The sequence below is a fragment of the Mus caroli genome, chromosome 1 (genome assembly GCF_900094665.2).
Source record: "Mus caroli chromosome 1, CAROLI_EIJ_v1.1, whole genome shotgun sequence".
NCBI classification, from domain to species: Eukaryota; Metazoa; Chordata; class Mammalia; order Rodentia; family Muridae; genus Mus; species Mus caroli.
The window spans coordinates 49,785,832-49,805,933 of record NC_034570.1 but is presented as its reverse complement, the minus strand read 5'-3'; positions in this window follow the sequence as shown (position 1 = coordinate 49,805,933).

Below are 20,102 nucleotides of genomic sequence, written 5' to 3'. Positions count from 1 at the left end.
ATGAGGGCAGAGAATCAGACTCGCAAGGGGACCTAGGAGAACAGAGTTACAAATCCTGTTACTTCATTTCTTAGAATCTGTTTACTTCATGCTTATCCTTCATTCCTATATTTTGATGTATATCTGCCATTGAGAATTCATTCATTCATCCATTCATCCATTCATTCACCATTCCCTTCTATTGTTCACTGAGAACATGTATGTGCACCATAAGGATGCTAAAGTTTGAGTCAAGCAAGGAGCCTCTCCTTAAGGTGCCCAGGACTGAGGGAGAAGCGCAGAGGTATGAGCCAGTGCAAAGTTCAGTCTGTGCTGAAAGAAACATCTACTGATGAGACACAACTGAAATCCTGTGCTCAACTCTTTTCTACATACAAAGTATTAGATACCCTAACGCCAAGGAGTATGCAAATAGGCAATCAAGAAACCATAAAGAAGACCAAAATTGAGCTGACAAAACAATGCAGTGATGACCACAAAAATGATCTTCCAGAGGAAAATGACAGAGCAGAAAAAGGCTTCTTCAATGTTGGAAATGCCTAAGCCTCCTGAAAATGGTTCTTACTTCTCTTTCCCTAAATTGTCTTTAAGATAACAATGACTTTCCCCTCTTTCATTCATCTCTCTGCTGCTCTGCCAAGATTCCCAGGAAAGGTGCCATTCGTGCCATTTGTCTCGATGCTGAGCTGTAGAGACTGATCCAATAACAACTGGACCAAGAGTACCCATTCATTTCAAACGGATTGTCAAGCACACACCAACTGGTGATGCTCTACATTTGCTACCACCCTGGGTTCAAGCCGCGATGGTGTCTCATGTAACTACTTTAGCACTCTCAGTTAAAACAGTAAAGTCGATGTGTGTTTGACCTTCCCACTAATAGTTCAACAACTATGGTGGCAAAGGCAACTAAATAAAAATGACTCTCATTCCCCATGGGATTTCCAACGGTGAACTGTGTAGTCAGCCTTTCCTAAGCAAGTATTTTCCATACCCATTGAAGTGGAATGCAGATTAAGATTTATGCACAAGTTTTCAAAATGTGGAAAGTAAATTTACATATTCATGCCCCACCATAAGATGAGGAGGTAATGAAGGCCTGCTGCATGTTAAATTCCAAGAAGCAAAATAAACAGTATCAACCTCAGGGATGCATGAATTCCATGTAAAAAAAAATTATAGCCATCTGCATATTGTAATTCTCTAAAATAATCTTTAAAGTAACTTTAGAGTACTTAAGTAGAAGTTGATTCTCAATTTCCTATATGTATTTCAGGCTTTAAAGCCAATTTATATTTCTTTCTGATATGTTAGCACAAATTATGAAAATCTTAGCAGAAATAGAATAAATGACAGTTTTTCAAAAAAAATCAAGAGATGTGGTCTTGAAAAAATAAGATTTCTCCTTCCAAAAGTAAATAAATAATAAGATTTTTTTTTTGTTTCAGTAGAATGAAAAATAGTTGGAGCACTTAGGGATTTGGGTGGATAAGGTGCTTTAGGATTTTTTATATCAAAAAATCTATGTATGTAGAAATTCTGAAGGCAATCAGAGATAGCAATGGTTGTCCACATAAAAGCTGGGGGCCAGGGCACATCCATTTTGGGAACTCTACTAGTTGAAGTGGAGAATATGGAGAGAAATTTTTAGGGTTACAAATAATACAAATTACAAATTGATTGGTAGAGGAGGCAAAGATGGGGAAAAAAAATAGAGTTGGCCCTAGGAGATGTCTAGATGCTTAGCACCTAAAAGCCCATATCAGGTGCAAGAGTAAGGTAAAGGTGATCCAGGGGGACATTGTGGTGTCAAAGAGCTACAGAGGCAACAAAGCCTAGTTTCCTCCTAGCCTGGGAATCAGCTGAGAAATGAATGTGGTAATGAAATACAGTAGGAAGATGGAAACAGGAAAATGCAGAGCTAGAAGAGGAAAGGACGTTTAGAAGAGTAAAGGGGACATTTGGAAACTTAATTCCAATATTAACATTGCAGATTACATCCAGACATTACAATATTAACCTGCATTTTTTTTTCTGGATTAGATAGGCAATCTTGTCTCTGAATTTCTGAGCCACCAAAGCTGAAACTTGTCAAATGTTATTGTGAAGCAGAGACTTTCAAATACAATGGTTTTGTCTGCCAAGGAACATCATCAAACGGCATTTAGTGTTGTCACAACTAAGAAGTAATTCAGGCATCAGGTAAGTTGAGGCCTGGCCTGCTGATGGACACCTTCCACATCCAAGGACAGTTATTAATTTTGTTATAATAGTGTCAATACTGTTAAGACTGAGAATTCACATACAAACTGACTTCACTCTTTGCTTAGTTTTATCTGAATTATTTGGCCAATAAAGTTTGCTAGTGAATTGGGCTAATATATACTTACCAGGCTTTTATTTGTATGCTTAAGACAACTATTCAAGATATGAAGAAAATGCTAAAATGTCCCAGTTATTTCTAAGATACAACTCATAGCAACTAGAATAAGTACATGGATTTAAGAATGTACTGATATTTTTCAGATAATTAAGATATCTAATGTTTTCTGTGGTAATTATGCCTTCTAAATTTCTATAAATCTCTATTTCTGTTACCCATTCACTCTTCCCATGCCCAAGCTGTTGAAATGCTTGGCTAACAGAGTATACAAAACTTACCTTAGCTGGTTTCGTTGCTCCCTTCCTCATTAACATTCTATAGCCTCCGCTGAACCTGAATTTCTAGAACATTCTACTTATTTTGTTACATATTTCCATTGTTGCTGTGAGTGCTGCATCTGTGCAGATTTTATTTTGGACTCTTAACCCAAACAGCTGCGTAACTAGATGTAAATAACACAGCCATGCCTTTCTTCTGCTTCTAACTCCAGGTTCCATGTTGCCAATATTCACCACTGTGTCTCTACACTGATAAGGCTTCAGCCAAACTAAATACACTGTTTCAATAGGTAAACTTTAAACTATCACACTTTTTCTAGAAAAAGGCTTAGCCTAATCATTTAGATGGGGTAAAAGACTCCTTTGGTAGGCAACCCCTTACTTCTCTGCAGTTCTAAATCTAGGAGTTTAAGGAAAACCACCAGATTAGTGACTTAAAATGCTAACGAACACAAGTTTCTCCTTCACCCAGATTTTTTGTTGGATATCCACAGAAGTGTTTGGGTGTGAGAGAGAACTCTGCTGGCATACATCAACATATATTTTCCCTGCTCTCTAAAGGATGCCTTTGGTCTCTGTCTCCCATTTCCTGACCCTCTCCACCTCTACCAAATTCTTCCCAATGTGTTGGCAAATGATGTAGTTAGTAGCTTATAGCCCTGAGCTGTAACCAGAAGTCACCAAAGCCTGCTGAGTCATGCATAAAGATGCAAAAAGTGTATTCACAGCTAATATGTATTCACAGAAAACATGTTAGAAATTTCACCAGAAACATAGAAAGTTCACTAGAGTTCATTGTGTGTAAGTGCATCTTTGGCTGAGAAAATGAACCACAGAGAGAAGAGAGTTGATATAAAGCATAATCATTGCAAATGCATTTAAAAAAAAAAAGAACTCACTGATGCTCATTCACCTTGCCCAGATCTTTCACGCTAATTCCAAGAAAGAGCGCGTATCATTCTTGAGTTCTTTTTCTGCCCTGTAAACTTCTTGTAGCCTGCACTGGAAAGAAAAAATTAAGTTGATTTAAGGCATGGTCTTCAGGTTTCTCCTTACTGGTTAAGCATCTCAGTTATGGGTCTACTAGGACTTGTCATTCAATAAGGAGAGAGATGTTAGACAAGAAATGTAATCTATATCCTCCATTTTCCTATCCTGAATACAGTGATAAAGGACTGTAGTCCTTATTGCTATTTGAAGAACAAATGGGGTGTCATGAGATTATATGTGCACACTTTCCATCCCCATAAGTGGGTACTTAGCACTAAGTTGGGACAGTACATGCTCAGTAAATGCCACCTGTTATTTTTAATAACAGTAGAGTTAATATAAGGAGAGGTGCCTAGTCTTACTGCAACTTGATATGTCATGATTGGTTGACATCCATTGGAAGTCTGCTCTTTTCTGAAGAGAAACAGGAGGAGTGGATGTAGGGGGGAGGAAAGGACACAGAGGGGAACAGGGAGAGAGGGGAACACTTCATTGGGGATGTAAAATATGAGAAAATAATAAATTAATAAAAGAACAGTATATTTAATAATAAAAAGCCTGGTTACTTGTTCAAATTTACTGACTAACGAGATTCCAGAAACTAAGCCATCTAATGTGCCACTATATCCTTGGTGGGCTTCAAATAATAGGGATATCATGTAATGACTAGGGCCATGCCACGCCTTTTACTACAAACTCTTGATGCTGTCCTGTTTATACCTTACAAATTGTAGCATGTTTCCATCTTTAGAATTATAAACTTATCCCAGCCTGAGAGATGAAGAGACTTGCCCAGGACTCTCAGAGACAATATTCAGGAGATAATATAGGGAACAAACTGTTTATACGACCCAAAGACTTTTCCTTCTAAACCACTTTGGCTGTTCTCTCACTTAAAGGGGTTCAGCTCAAGAGCATATAATCAGGTCACACTTACCAGTGTAAGTTACCACGTAGATGGAAACAAAGGCAGCCGGGCACAACATCAAAAGCTGGGGCAGGACTTCTAAATGTTCCTCTTATCCATTGCTCTTTGCCACTTACAGGTCATAGCCTGTGTGTCCCACAGACTTTAGATTTTCATGTCAGAGATCCTTGGCATATGCTTTCCCTTATAGTCAGGTACCATTAGCGTACCTTAATGTATGCATCATTTCATTTCAAATGACTCAATCAAAAAGTTAATGTTCATTCTAGATAAAGCCAAGTGTTGCTTTCTCTTTTAATTTTAATAATCTTATGCTATCCATACTAAAGAAAACAGGACACAGTACACAGTTTCAAAAAGATGAACTTTTGAGAATCCACACTGACATATAATCATATGGCATAGCTTACCCATTCTTTAGAAAATATAGCCCAAAGGAATAAGGCCTCCTAGAATCTCTATTAGCTTTGGAAGCTTAGTAGACATGGAACAACATTGATAGAAATAACAATACTTATGTGTGCGTGCGTGTGTGTGTGTGTGCGTGTGTGTGTGTGTGTGTGTGTGTGTGTGTGTGTGTGTCTGTAGTTTATGGTGCTTTTTTATAAAGTCTCTTAATACAATTGGAGAGTATCTAATCCAGGAAGCTTGAACGCTAATCTTTATTCCACAAGCATCAATGTATATCACAAGAAATTTTCATTCATCTTGACACTCACATGTACTGCATTGTTTTAATAGAAAAATCTAAAGTTTCATTATGTTAATGTTGAGCAATGAAAATAAAACATCATAAAAAATAAGCACTTTTTGGTGATTGGCTATAGCAATTTCCCGTACGCTTCAAACACAATAAAAGCACAGTGCATGGAGACAGATATGGAATCCAGCCATACCAAAATGTCTCACTGGATCCCTGGAAATCTAATGTTGATAAGTGCCCACCTCAAGCAGTGCAAGGGCTGTGTAAGAATTAATCCCACATAAGAACATATAGAGTCATTCTTTCTGCGTATCAACATTGGAAAGAAATTTATTCAAAATTTTCAAAGTGGTAGAATAAAATCATTTATTTAAAATTTAATAGTGAAAAACAAAATTGAAAGAAAGAGGAACATAACAGGTTGAACATCACACAACTGAACAACTTCATTGATTTTGTTATATAAATTATACAAATATAGAATTGATATCCTACTAACAAAACAACCATCTCCTCTATAATAATCATGCAGATAATGAAATCACAGGCACTTTTATAAAATTCATAGATAAGCCTACTCATTTCCTGTATATGAACATGTGTTTATTGGAAAAGTTATAAGGAGTACAGGTAGGGCTTAATGTGTCTTAATATTAAATAGTTAACTCTTTTCTCAGGCATCAAAACTTCAACATCAAGAGGATAGGATTTCACTTGTGTTTTTCTTTTTTGACTTTGGCTTACAATTCCTTCACTATAATAGATTCCTGACAAAATAGATTCCTTCCTTTCTTTCAATGGGTTAGTCAGCTATAATAGGAGTAATCAAAGAGTTTCTATTAAATTGGGTTTGATCACTTTTCCTGTGACATATGGATGTGCTATTATGCAATACGGGACTTCCCCTACCTTAATCTGGTTTGAGTCGAAAGGTTTAAGAATTATCTACATCCTTATTTTTTTAAAGAGACTTTTCCCTTTTCAATTCCAATGTCTTTATATATCAAAACTTTTGATGCACAATAAAAGCAAAGCATGGAAGAACCACCTAAATAGGTTTTATGATCTCACTCCTTATAGATAGAAATGTTGGGCATTGCCTCTTGCTGGGAACTGAGTCGCTCCTGAGGGCTTCACTCCAGATGAGAATGAGAAAACTTTTTCCTCTCCTTAGAGACAGCAGCCAACAGAGGCCTTCATAATGCTCAGTGTATTTTATAATACACTGATTTACAAGATGATTTTGTTTTCCCAACCTTAGAAGAATATCTACATTGCTACAAACTGGGTATTTCTCATTGGTTTCCTGTCTTTAAAATATAGAAATGAGTGCTTTTCATTTGGCAACATGTTGAGACTTACTACCCTATGACATATAACTAATTTTCAAGATTTCTTTCTATATATACATACACACACACACACACACAAAGTGTTTATCTTCTAAGAGTCCTGGAATTGCTTTTGGATTTCAGGGCCCCAGGTACCGTAGTGTTGCTACAATTGCGAACAACAGAAGGGTTTTTGTGGCCAAGCCACTCACATTGCCAAAACTTGGCCAAAACCCTGGCTGGATCCCATGAAGATCAGTCTTTGTTCTGTTGTCTATGCAAACAAAACACACGTGACTACACAAAAGGGCGAGCAGTGTGCACATGAGTAAAAGATTGTTGAAGAGTGCCTAAGGAAATAGAAGACCATTATTTTAAATTATCTCGATCATAAAAATCCAAGAGAAGATTTGGCAATATAGTAACAACAACAATGACAAAAAAAAAAAAGAAAAAAAAAACAGAAGAAGAAGAATACCCTCAAAACCAGTTATTCCTTTTAAATAAAAACAAAAATGAGAGACAGTGACTGTTAGCAATCCCACCTGGTGCTTTTCCTGTGTTAATGATGCTTCTTAAATTGCAAGTGAGTAAATAGTAATTTTGTCTCACACCATTAAAAACTAATGGAACCCTTGATGATAAGAAATGCTATAGCTGGCTTGTTGGAAAACGTTTAATTAATAAAGTAATAAAATTATTGTAGACTAGTGCAGTTTCGGGGAGAATTCAATGGGATATAAAACAGAGAAAACATCCCACAGAATTTGTGTAGGAAATAAACATCATTGTGTAAAATGCCATATAAAATTAAAGGGGTTTGTGTCACATAAAATGAAAATTAGCATTTGTACTAATCAAAATTATCTTTTAAGGAAAATTATTAGAGACTCAATCTTATAGAAAGCTATTTTCAATAATTTAGAATGGCATATTAATTACAAATTTTTAAAGTTACATTTTTCCATAAGCTGAAATATAGAATTTGATGAGTATAATAACCTTTAAGTGAAAAGAAAATAATTTAAGCCGGGCAGCGGTGATGCATGCCTTTAATTCCAGAATTTGAGAGGCAAAGGCAGGTGAATTTCTGATTTCAAGGCCAGCCTGGTCTACAGAGTGAGTTCCAGGACAGCCTGGGCTACACAGAGAAACCCTGTCTCAAAAAAAACAAAAAAAAATTTTTTTTAATTAAAGAAAGAAAGAAAGAAAGAGAGAGAGAGAGAGAGAGAGAGAGAGAGATAGAGAGAGAGAAAGAGAGAGAGAAAATAATTTAAAATAAAAAATAGTAATTAATCCTTCTGCCTTTTAAAATAAAACTTTGTCTTAATTCTCTCCTACACCTTCTCCAGAATACTTAAAATCTTGTCAGACAATGGGATTTACTCAAGAATTTTTGGAAAGCCAGCTCCAGGGTATTTTTGCATTTGTTTTGATATATATATATTAGCATATCTCAAATAGCCAGCCTAGCTTGCCTCAACTTACCAGTGTGACGCTGATTTCTCCATACCCTACTGATTCTCTCTAGGACTATACCACCCTAAGACTATAACAATAATTTCCAATGGTGTAAATTTAATGTCTCCACAAACAAGAAAATTTAGGATCTTCAGTAAAGAAAAATCTCAATAAATAATTATAAATCTTAAGTTTCCATTTTCATAATGATGCCATTGTAATGATCATATCCTCTATTTACTCTGTATTTGTAGAAATAATGCAAATTATTAGATTTTCTTAAAAATACCATTATAGAGGAATAATTGATGTCCAGGGTTCAGGGCACTGCCAATAGCTAATGTGTGTAGTACATGGTGTTTGGGCAGAGGCAACTATTGATGCTACAACCTTGGTTCCTTAACTCAAGATTGCATGTGTTCATGCATCAAAGCTTGACAGCATGACACTTCTCTGTTCTACCTGCTGCCCCCCGGGGTCGCACAGATGTGACAAAAGTCACACAGAAACCTACACTCTAGTTCCTACTCTAGATAGATCCCAAATTAAACTAATTTTGACTTTTATAGAGAATGTTTCTACACTATATACTAATTGTCTTTTATTATTATCGATATACTCTCTAACATTGGTTTTTTTTTTCATTTTCTTTGACATCTCCTTGTATTTTTTTTCCAAAAAAAAAAAAAAATTACTGTTTGTTACCTTAGAGGAATGGTCTCACCCAAACCTCTAGTCACAAGTTATAAGGAGAAGTTGGGCTTTAACAAATGAAAGACAAATTGCAAGTGCTGGTAGAATGCTAAGTAACAAAACAGAAAGTCAGCAGAGAATTTTAACAAGTAATTTACAAAAATAAAAGGTCAACATGCAATAAATAGAAGTGAAGAGGTGTACACTCATACCTTGCTGGCAATATGACGTCTCTGTGCTACTGTAAAACACAGTCAGTCTCCTGCATCTCCTGTGTCAACCCCAGACCAAAAGAATTTGAATAGAAAATGTGTGACCACACTAAGTGTATACAAACTTTTCTTCCCTTACTATTAACGCCTTCAAAATACAACGTAATAACCTATTTGTACAGAATTTAGATTATAATTGATATTATAACATGGGGATTATTAAAGCATACAGGGACATATAGATAGGTTACATGCAAATCCTCTGCCACCTTATATAACCACCTTGTACATCTTCAGATTTTGGTGTTTGCACAAGTTCTCAACCACTTCCTAACAGGCACTAAGGAATAAACTATAGTTACCAAAATTTAACAAACATGTTATCTCCAAATCAGTGCTTCTTCCCTGGAAATTATCAAATAGAAAGAATGAGTAAAACTGCAGAAACTCATGCATATGTAAGGATAAAGAAAATGTCTAATAAAAAAGACAAAACAAAAAAAGAATGAGTAAAAATGCAGAAACTCATGCATACATAAGGATATTCATAAAAACACCCCTTGTTAATTGAAACTGTAAATAAAAATCATTACTAAGAGAGTACATAAATCACACATATGAAAAGTAAAAACACAGTTAAGGGATGGCTCTATATCTTTGCCTGGAAAGATTTAACACCTTTTATTAAAAGGCAGATTATATTTTCATGCCATGAAGCAAATGTGTCCATATGTCTAGAAGATAGATGCACCTGAATTGTAAATCTGGACATCTTCTCAGGTGACAGAATAGATTTAACGCAAGTATGGCTTTCTGTTTTACATATTTCACTTTTGTTTCTCTATTGTCTGTCTTCCCTTTGGGTTTCATTGCTGTGAAGAGACACCATGACCAAGGCAACTTTTATAAAGGACAATATTTAATTGGGGCTGGCTTACAGTTTCAGAGGTTCAGTCGTCCATCATCATCATGGTGGGAAGCATGGCAGCATCCAGGCAGGCATGGTTCTAGAGGAGCCAAGATTTCTACATCTTGATCTTCAGGCAGCAGCAGGAGACTCTCCTCCACAAGTTCCTCTGCAGAAGGAAGCTCTCTTCAGTCCTGAGTGGAACTTGAGTACTACGTCCACAAAGCCCACACCCTCTCCCCAAAGTGACACATTTTTCTCCAACAAGCCACACTTATTCTAACAAGGCCCCACCCCCTAATCATGTCATTCCCTTGAGCCAAGCATTCAAACACATGAGTGCATGGACACCAAACCTATTCAACCCTCTACAGTCCTATTAAGTGGCTTTTTACATTTGTAAGCAAAACCATGAGAACTTTTCTTTTTAAAATTTAAAACATTATTCTCAAAAATACAGAAATGCAATATGATTGCATCATTCAGTTCTTAGAATGGTGAAGGTGATGAACTAAAGTCCATACAACAAGATTCTCTGGGAACTTGAACTATTTGCTTGGTTGCAATTTATGAAACCTTCAAATCCAGGTATCAATATTTCTAGAAAAAGAAAGAAAATACTAAACATAGAAATAATATATCTTGTCATATATTTCTAAAGCATGGGATGAAATGTCTTTGAACAGTCAAAACTTCATTTATTATGCAAAACAACAAGTAAATTAATTTCAGGATATTAATGTATGACTTTTCATCAGCCATAGACTACATCTACATGTAAGTAGGTGGGATGTACACATGTTACATGTGTGTGTAAATACACATATGTGGGGGCCCATATGCATGTATTTTCATGTGTGTAGATACCCAAAGTTGACACTCTGCATGCCTTCCTTAGTTGTTATCTATGCATTTACTGAGGGAGCATCTCTCATTAGACCTTAAGCTTGTGAGCTCTAACGCACCCAGCTCAGCAGTGTGCCCTCCTCAGGGATCACCTCTGTCTCCTAAGTGCTGGGATTATCAATGACTACCATACCTGCCCAATTTGCATGCATATTCCAACTATCCAAACTTTAAAGCCAAATTTTTCATTTGTGCAGCAACTGCTTTATCCACTGATCTGTCTCCCCAAGGACCCTTGGCCTGTTATTATTTTTTAGTTGGATACCCAAAAGTATTGACAATATCATTAAATAACCCAACAGTGATTTTGCTACATCTACAAAGGGAATACTATTCGGCTATTTAAAAAAAAAAAAGACATCATACAATTTGCAGGCAAATAGACAGAACTAGAAAATATTATCCTGAGTGAACCCAGACACAGAAAGACATGTATGGTATATACTCACTTTAAGTGGATATTAGCCATAAAGTACAGGATAACCATACTACACTTCACAGACCCAAAGAAGGTAAGTAACAAGAAGGGTCAAAGGGAGGATTCTCACTCAGAAGAGGAAATGAAATAAGGATGGGAGGTGGATGGAGGGATGGAACTGGGTTGGAGAGGGGTTGGGGAGAGAAACAGGGATGATGATTGGATGTGGCAGGGAAGTTGAGAGGGCTGGGAGAGAGAAGGAAAGTCAGTTGGGGAGGCATATCTCTGGGAGGATCTGAAAGCTAGCTACCTGGGATGTGGAAGGATCCCAGGTGTTTTGGGGGATGAACCTAACTAAGAATCCTAGCAGCAGAGGGTATAGAAGCTGATGTGACCTCATGTAGCCAAGAGAGACTTCTAGTGGAGGGAGGGGATACCACCCCCCCCCACAAAACTTTCAACCAAGATTTGTCGTGCCTACAAGTTACTAGGGAATAGAGATGGAGCAAAGATTGAGGGAACAGCCAACCAATGACTGCCCCAACTTGAAACCTATCCCATGAGAAAGAGCCAACCCCTGACACTATGAATGATATTCTGCTATGATTACAGTCAGGAAGCTAGCATAACTGTCTCTTGAGAGGTTTTATCCAGCAGCTGACAGAAACAGATGCAGAGACCCACAGCCAAACATAAGGTGGAGCTTGGTGAGTCGTGTGGACAGGAGAGGTCAAGGACACCACAAGAGCAACTATGGAGTCAACTAGCGTTGACCCATGGGTGCTCACAGAGACTAAACCGTCAACCAAAGAGCATTCTTGTGCTGGACCTAGGTCATCTACACATATGTAGCAGATGTGCAGCATAGTCTCCATGTGGGTCTAACAAGTGAAACAGAGGCTCTCTCTGACTCTTTTGTCTGCATTTGGATCCCATTCCCCTAGTTGAGCTGCCTTGTCTGGCCTCAGTGGGAGTGGATGTGTCTAGTTCTGCTCCTACTTGATGTGCCAGGGTGAGTTGGTACTCATGGGGTAAGGGGTGGCTTCCTTTCTCAGAGGAGAAGGGGAAGGGGAATGGGGGAGGAGTATGAGGGTAGGACATGGAGGAGAGAAGGGAGGAGTGGCTGTGATCGGGATGTAAAGTGAATATGTAAACAAATTAAGGGGAAAAAAGAAATTCTTAAATTTCAGCAGCATGTGTGTGTGTGTGTGTGTGTGTGTGTGTGGTGGACTTCCATGTAGATAACCTAACTGTTCCAGTTATGATGGAGCACACTCGAAGCACTACCTCTAAGTACTCACAATAGGAATTACCACTAAAGCCAATGTGGCCGTTCATAGGCCCTCCTCCTCCACATCACCTAAAATTTGTCATCTGATAAAATAAGTGTCCTCAAGCTGGGTGTGGTGGCACACGCCTTTAATCCTAGCACTTGGGAGGCAGAGGCAGGCGGATTTCTGAGTTCCAGGCCAGCCTGGTCTACAGAGTGAGTTCCAGGACAGCCAGGGCTACACAGAGAAACCCTGTCTCAAAAAAAAAAAAAAAAAAGTCCTCTCATCTGTCTTCCTACTTCCTACTCATCTGTGCCCATAATGGTAGGCCAAGCCAGACTATTTTTCAACTGGCCTTTTAGTCTTAGGTTCCCAATCTTCCTTCCTGCTAATCCTACTCTATTGATAGTTATTTCAACAAGACTTGAGGTATATGGTGCTTCCTCTAAACTCTGGATTCACAAAGCTTTCCTAAAACGCAGCTTCCTTGGAATCAAGGCTGTAGTCTTCTGCCTGTGCTTGCCTACCAAGCACTGCCATTAGCTGCCCCTTCCTCATCCAGAGTCACAGGCTTGCTCCTCTGGGGACACTGTGCTTTCTGATGCTTGTCTGTGCAAAGGTCCTTTCTTCTGCCAGGTGGTTTCCTTCCTCTGTTGACAAGCTCAGGTGTCACTTCACCCAGAAACCTGTGCTCTCAGTTGTTTTATCCCCGTTCTGGAGGCTAAGCATGCATCTCTGATCCTACAACCTATTAGCCATGCTAAAAGCATCCTGCCCTTGTAGGATTGTATTAGGCTAGTCTAATACAATAAGATCCTTATTGTAGGCTATTCCTACAATAAAGCTACTAGAATAGCCTACAATATGTGTGTTGAGTTCTGATTCTTTTACATGACTGAGACCCTTGTGAAGACAGGGAAATGATGCTTCCATATTGGGCTTAGTAGGACATCAAGAAATCTTTGTAAATGAATAAGTGATGGAACCAGCATATAAACAGATGTTTTCATTGGTAATACAGGACTAAAACCCATAACTGGATCTTCTTAATATGCTATAATGCTATTATAATATCCTATAATGCTCCAGTTGACTTAAGTCATTTTTTAATGATATGAGAACTAAATGTAATCCTGGTGAGATTTGCAAGTAGAATCAGCAACCAGGCAATACCCAAAGGACCCAGGTTAAGTTTCAGGCACATAAAATGCATTTGCTGTCTATGCTAATGTATGACTGTAAGTCCACATGTTGTTTAAGATAATGGTGTTTTTAGTGACAGTCATACAAAAACATGTCCCCAAAATAGGTTACTAAACTGAAAGGGATCTCTCTTGTGAAGTGTCTGGGTCTGTGTATGACCTGAATAGCAACAGCAGCTTTCTGGTGTGGTGAAGTTAGTCAACACACACTATAGCTGTGGATTCAGAGGAAATAAAAGCAGCAGGCAGGCAGGCAGACAGATAAACTTGGCCAAAAGACATAAGAATAAAGAAAATTCCTCATAGAGACGATCAACCATAATTCAAAGAATAGATAGAATTCAGAGAGCTCTGGACAAGTAGGAGCCATGTTTAAGTCCTGACTCCATAATATCAGGTACACAGAGTCTCCGAGTGCCAGCTTTTTCTATATTGTATATGTAGACAGAGCTAACTCTTATATCCTGGTCTTAAATATTGTCAAGATATGCTATCAAAATAATTATAATTTTTGATATATTATCAAAATAACTATAAGCCAACAATTCACTTGGCAATGTGGCATGAATAGAAAGACCTGGATACCTTCAGCTTTTTCAGTTCATGATAGTCTTATATATGGTACATATATACTACATGTACATATATGTGGTTGGATGTGCAGAGGTGCCTGTTTTTCTCTGTGTGTGTACTTGTATATATTTATATGTGTCTCTGTGTGTACATATGTGTGTATATATATGTGTGTGTGATGTGTGTGTGTGTGTGTATAGTGTCTGTTTCTGTGTGCGTGCATGTGTGCTGAATCCTTCACCCATAGCTAATTTTTAACTGCCTCCTTCATATTTACTTCAGAGCAAAGTTCTTTGTGTGAAAGTCTAAAAGTATTTGTTTTCCCCGCTGTCTTGGGCCTTAACCCTCTGGAGATGGATTCTTTGAGTCATCTTAGACAGTCTCTCCAGGGCTTTTGCTTTTATTTACCACACCTTCTTTATCACATTTCATTGTGTTTGCCTTCCCACAGCTTTGACCACTCTTTCCCAACCTCTCTCACTAGCTCATTTCTTTATAGTGTTTAAGTTTAAGCTCCCATGCACACAACTCCACCACAAATCCTATATACACACAGGCATGCACACACACACACTCACACACACTCACACACATACCCACACACAGACATACACATATTCGCATGCATGTACACACATGCATACGTGAATGCACATGTGAACACATGCACACATACATATGCATACATATACACATGTGCACATAACTCATGCACACATGTACAGGAATATATGCCACCACAGAGGAAGAGAAGCTTTTTCTTGCCTTGCTCTCATTCCTGCACTTAAGCAGATTATGTAAGATAATTGTACATAGGAAGAAAAATATTTCAACTTGTTCCCTAAATTCTCAGGAAGGGTTTCAGTTACTGAAACACTTCAAGAGCATTCTTTCTTAGACCCTTTAAAAAAAGGTTGCAGCTGAAGAAACTTCCTAGGAATGGTGTTGGGCAGGAAAAGACATGAAAGCGTTAAACTCCTCTCTTACACGCGGGGAAATCAGTGACACTAACCCTGAAAGGCAAAGGGAGCGCCTGTGCTATGTTACTCATTTTGAATGCGAAGATGAATGCCAGGAAGTCAGCAGGCTGCAAGCTCTCTGAAAGCAGCCAGCCAGAGCAGTGGGCGAGGCAGAGGTCTTCCAGGCAAAGGACTGCTGTTTGTCACAGATCCCTTACCATTTGGCTTTTGAAACTTCATGCACATTCATATAAAAGCTGACATGGGTACTATTCCATAAGCCACCAGTTTCCTCAAATATAAAATCAGTATTTTGATGTAAAATTTGTCTAAGTGAAAAGAAGAAAAAGACAACTGGCTTCATTCCAAAGCAGACCTCCAAGAATGGAGCAATAAAATGGGGGTGGGGAGCTAGGATAGCAGGAGAAGGGGGAGATGAGGCAAGAGCTCCCTTCTGCACTGACAGAGAATTAACTACATCCCTTTTATTAAGCACCAAATTCTATTATAATAATCAAGACCTAAGTCTTCATAATACTTCTGCTGTAAGCAGCTCCTGTGCTGGTCGATAAGAGTCTCCTAGGTAAAAGCCCACCTGGCAATTCCTGGTTTTGATGTTAAGTCTGCTTCAAATGTATTTAATTCATAATTCAGATGATGGGACACGTAAGGTAGCTGTCTCTTTGAGATCATTTCCTCTGGCAGATCCCATATCTATTTCTATTTCTCCACTCTACAAATGAAAGAGAAAAGCAGTACAAACCTGAACTCTTTGATGAGCCATCAAGGATAGCATGCTTGCATGATACACATTCTTGCATAAAATACATTATAATGGAGGTAAACACAAAACTGTCCATTCATATTTTTCCACATTGTAAAATGTTATATATTGTTAAGTCCCAATGTAGTATCTTTGGCATCTTACAAAAAGCTTTACAGCTGTTATTGAATTCCAGTACCAATAATTGTTCTAATGTATCTTGTTTACAGGCATTTCTGATTATAAAACACAGAACAAGAGGGAGGGGGGCTGAGAAAGATGAAGGAGCAAAGATTCGTTAGCAATCTCATACTAAAAGGTCATCATAATCCATAAACCATTGACTCAATAGAGAGAAATTTCCCTTTTACTTTAAATCAATTAGCATTTATACAAGAGCCATTCCAAAGCCATCATATTTATAAGCCATTATAGTATATACATAATGTATTGATCAGCACACAGTTATTAATTAATGACTTCATGACTTTCAAACCTCTTGAAAGTTTTAGTGCTTCAAGGCTGCACAGCACCTGTCAGAGGCAAGCACTGTGCACCTCACAGTCTTCATACCCTGAATGAAGCATGGTGCTCACAGGGTCTCTGCATTGATTCCACTACATTAGTCAGCCTACACTGCACACTGTGCCTCTACAAGAGACCATCACCTCTCATAAGTAAACATTAGACTCTCAAGTGACATGGTTTTGACATTATCTACATAAAGAAGGGTGGCACATTAACTTCTCAACACATATCCAAGATGAAACATGTAGAAAGCTCCAAAGGCATACACACACACACAAACACACACGTATATATGTATATATATGTATATATACACACATATATATATACATATATGTATGTGTGTATACATATATACATATATATGTGTGTGATATATATATATATATATATATATATATATATATATATATATAAAATCACCTTTATATTCTCTTTTCTCCTAAACCTTCTGACACTTTAGTTCTACTGTTGCCTAGAACATCCAGACCCAAAACTATCTGAAAATAATATACAATAAATCAAAGTTCTTTCTTTAATGCACTCAATAAGAATCATAATTTTAAAATGTTTTTCTTTTATTGCCATTCTCAAGATGTAACCTCTAAAGGAGCAAATATTGTCTCTAAGACTTTAAGAATCAATTTTCACATAAATTTCTATGTGTTTTATTTTATTATATTTATATTGAAAGATTGGAATATGAGCCTAAATCTTGATCAGCTATACTTAAATACTGCATCCTGTTAAAGGATAACTTGTTGTCACAGTGATAAAAGTCATATTAAATGTACAATGGGTTCTCAAATAAAAATTACCCTAGAAGGATCCAAAATCCATTAAAGAATGTTAACATCCTCTTTCTGTCTAATTCAAATTAACCTCTGAAGAGGATAAACATATCAAAAATAATTGTTATTCAGCTCATCTTCCATTAATCATGAATAAGCTAATTATTTTATATTCTCCTAAAGACCGTTTAAGTAATTCAAAAATCTTAATTAACGTTTCTTCTTTAAGTAATTGTATTTTTTATTTAAGAAAATTTTCAGTATACTTTTGTTAAATACCAAAGGGAAAAAAATGAGATCAAAGCACCTGAATTAAAATTCTTCATTTTTCCACTGTAGGGTCTTAGCAAATTATTAATTATCTTTATTCAGAGTCACCGCAAGAAATATGTAGACGAGTCTGGTTAATGAAGCTTGTTGAGATGGAGACAATGTATGAATCATGCAGTATGAGTTCTGCCTCCAGCACCCTCTAGTGCCATTCCACCTGGGATATAAAATAGAGCACTGTGCGGGATGACAGATTCATCATTGTCAACAGCATCAGCATCAGCATCGTTTGACCATAAAAGAATGCTCTCAGAGTAGGTTAGGAACAGACCTGGAACGATGAACGTGCAAAAGGCAAGTGAGCCAAAGCCCCTGTGGCCGGGCTGCTCAGATGTATCTCACCTAATAAAAAAAATCCCTCTGCATAGAACAGATTTTTGTGTGAATTTTGTACATTTTTTTTCACTACAACAAAGATAGGCTTATTTCCTCCATGAAGGAAGACATCTTTTTTTTTTTTTTAATGAAATTGGCAGGGAGGTTATGTGTAAGGCAAATTGTGACTGAGCCAATAATCTGTCATTCTTACCCTCCAGAATGTTCACATGAAGATATAAACAGAAAAAGAAGCCACTTCATATGTAAGAGAGAGGAGAGAACCACTCTTCCTCATCCAGCTTGCCAAAGCTTGGCTGCCCACTCCTGGTGCTGAGACAAGAGTGAGAGGAGTGGCTGAGAAGGTATGAAGGGAGAGGGAAGGGACACAATGAAGGAGTCAGGCAGAAAAGGTCTCCAGGTAAAGTGTAGAAAGGGCCCGGTAACCCAGCAAAGCTGCTCTCATTTCATGCCAGCCACCGTGTATGTAGACCTGACCCAAGTGCAAACATGATCTTCCTTGCTATGACATGCTTCTCTTTTGCAGTGGTCTCTGTGTGTTCACGACATAGATGCAAGAGACCCCCTGCACTGTGTGCATGAGTTAGAGTCACGAGATAGTGCAGGCTCAGAATGGGCTCAGGTCTCCCATGGGTGTCAATCACTGGAATTCCTTGATTTCCAATGATTGTACCTCCATTCAGTAGAAAAGACACAGGTGGTTAAAATAACCATTCAACCTTTTGAGTACATCTCACTGCTTTGGTAAGTATAAACAGATTACATTTTAAAACAACAGGTTCTATCTGGGCATGGTGGCTAATGCCTGTAATCCCAGAACTTGGGAAGCTGAGCAAGAAGGCTCTGTCCTGAGTCGAAAGCCAGTTTGAGCTACATGGGAGTTGTGGGCCAGGCTGGGCTATATATGAGAGGTTGCCTCAAAATCAAAAGCCAAAAATAATTGTGCTGAGCAACAACAACAAAGAAATATAATGTGTGTATATGTGCATATATATATATATATATATATATATATACATATATAATGTATGTGTGTAAGCATGTATGTCTGTATGTATATAACATATACTAACATATGTCTGTATGTATATAACATGTACTAACTAGAAAAGTAGCTATTTGAAGCAGGATCATTTTACTGCCACTTATCATGGGTGTCATAGCCAGACTGTTAACTTCTGTGGGCTTAGGAGCCTATCTGCTAAAGATCATGTTTTATATGAATATATATGTATATGTGTAGGCAGACAGATGGATAGATGGATAGATAGATAGATAGATAGATAGATAGATAGATAGATAGATAGATAGATCAATGACAGATGCTTAAAGAATTACTTGTTTTCTCTTATTATTCTGAGACTACAGATATCAGGGAACTCAAGGCTATTGATCATCTATCTATATTGTTCAGGTAATACTTCATGTGATTTAACAGGGTGATATTACAATAATATCTGTATTTTACAGATAAGTATACTGGATCCACTCCAGAAAATAAAGGCCAGATTCAAATCAAGATCTTTGTGGCTCTGAAATCACCTTCCTCTCCGTGCCTCTAGTGTGCTTCCGTGTCATTTGCCTGGGAATGAGCCTATCATTACCCTGACAGGAGTCTATGAAACAGAAGTCAATACTCTAGGAAGCAAAGAAACTGCAAAACAAGGGTTCCCTGTGCTGACTGAGCATTGACGCTCCAAGCCTCCTCAGGAGCAGGGAAACCCAGCCAGCGTGACTCAAGGCCTGCCATGCATCTCCAGCATAGGACTCATGGGCACACAGTAGGCATTTATTTATTCAGTAAATAAGCAAGCTGCAGTCCAAGAGACAGGGGTCTCAGTATGTTACTCTCCATAATATCACACATTGCTTCTTTTATTAAGACTTCAATAGACCCTTTAAATATGATTTAAGAGGAAACTGAAAGCAATCATTTAAGCGTCTTCAAAAACTTGAAACCTAGAACTTAAAAACAACAAAAATGGCAAAATTAAAATTGATAGCAGCATGAATTTTTATGTACACAAACACACCATATAGCCATGTGTGCTTTAAGGGAAATGTTCCCTGTCTCATGAAAGAGATGTAACTTGTTATGATTTGTGCACACTTTCATGAAATACCAGGGAGGGGGGCTCC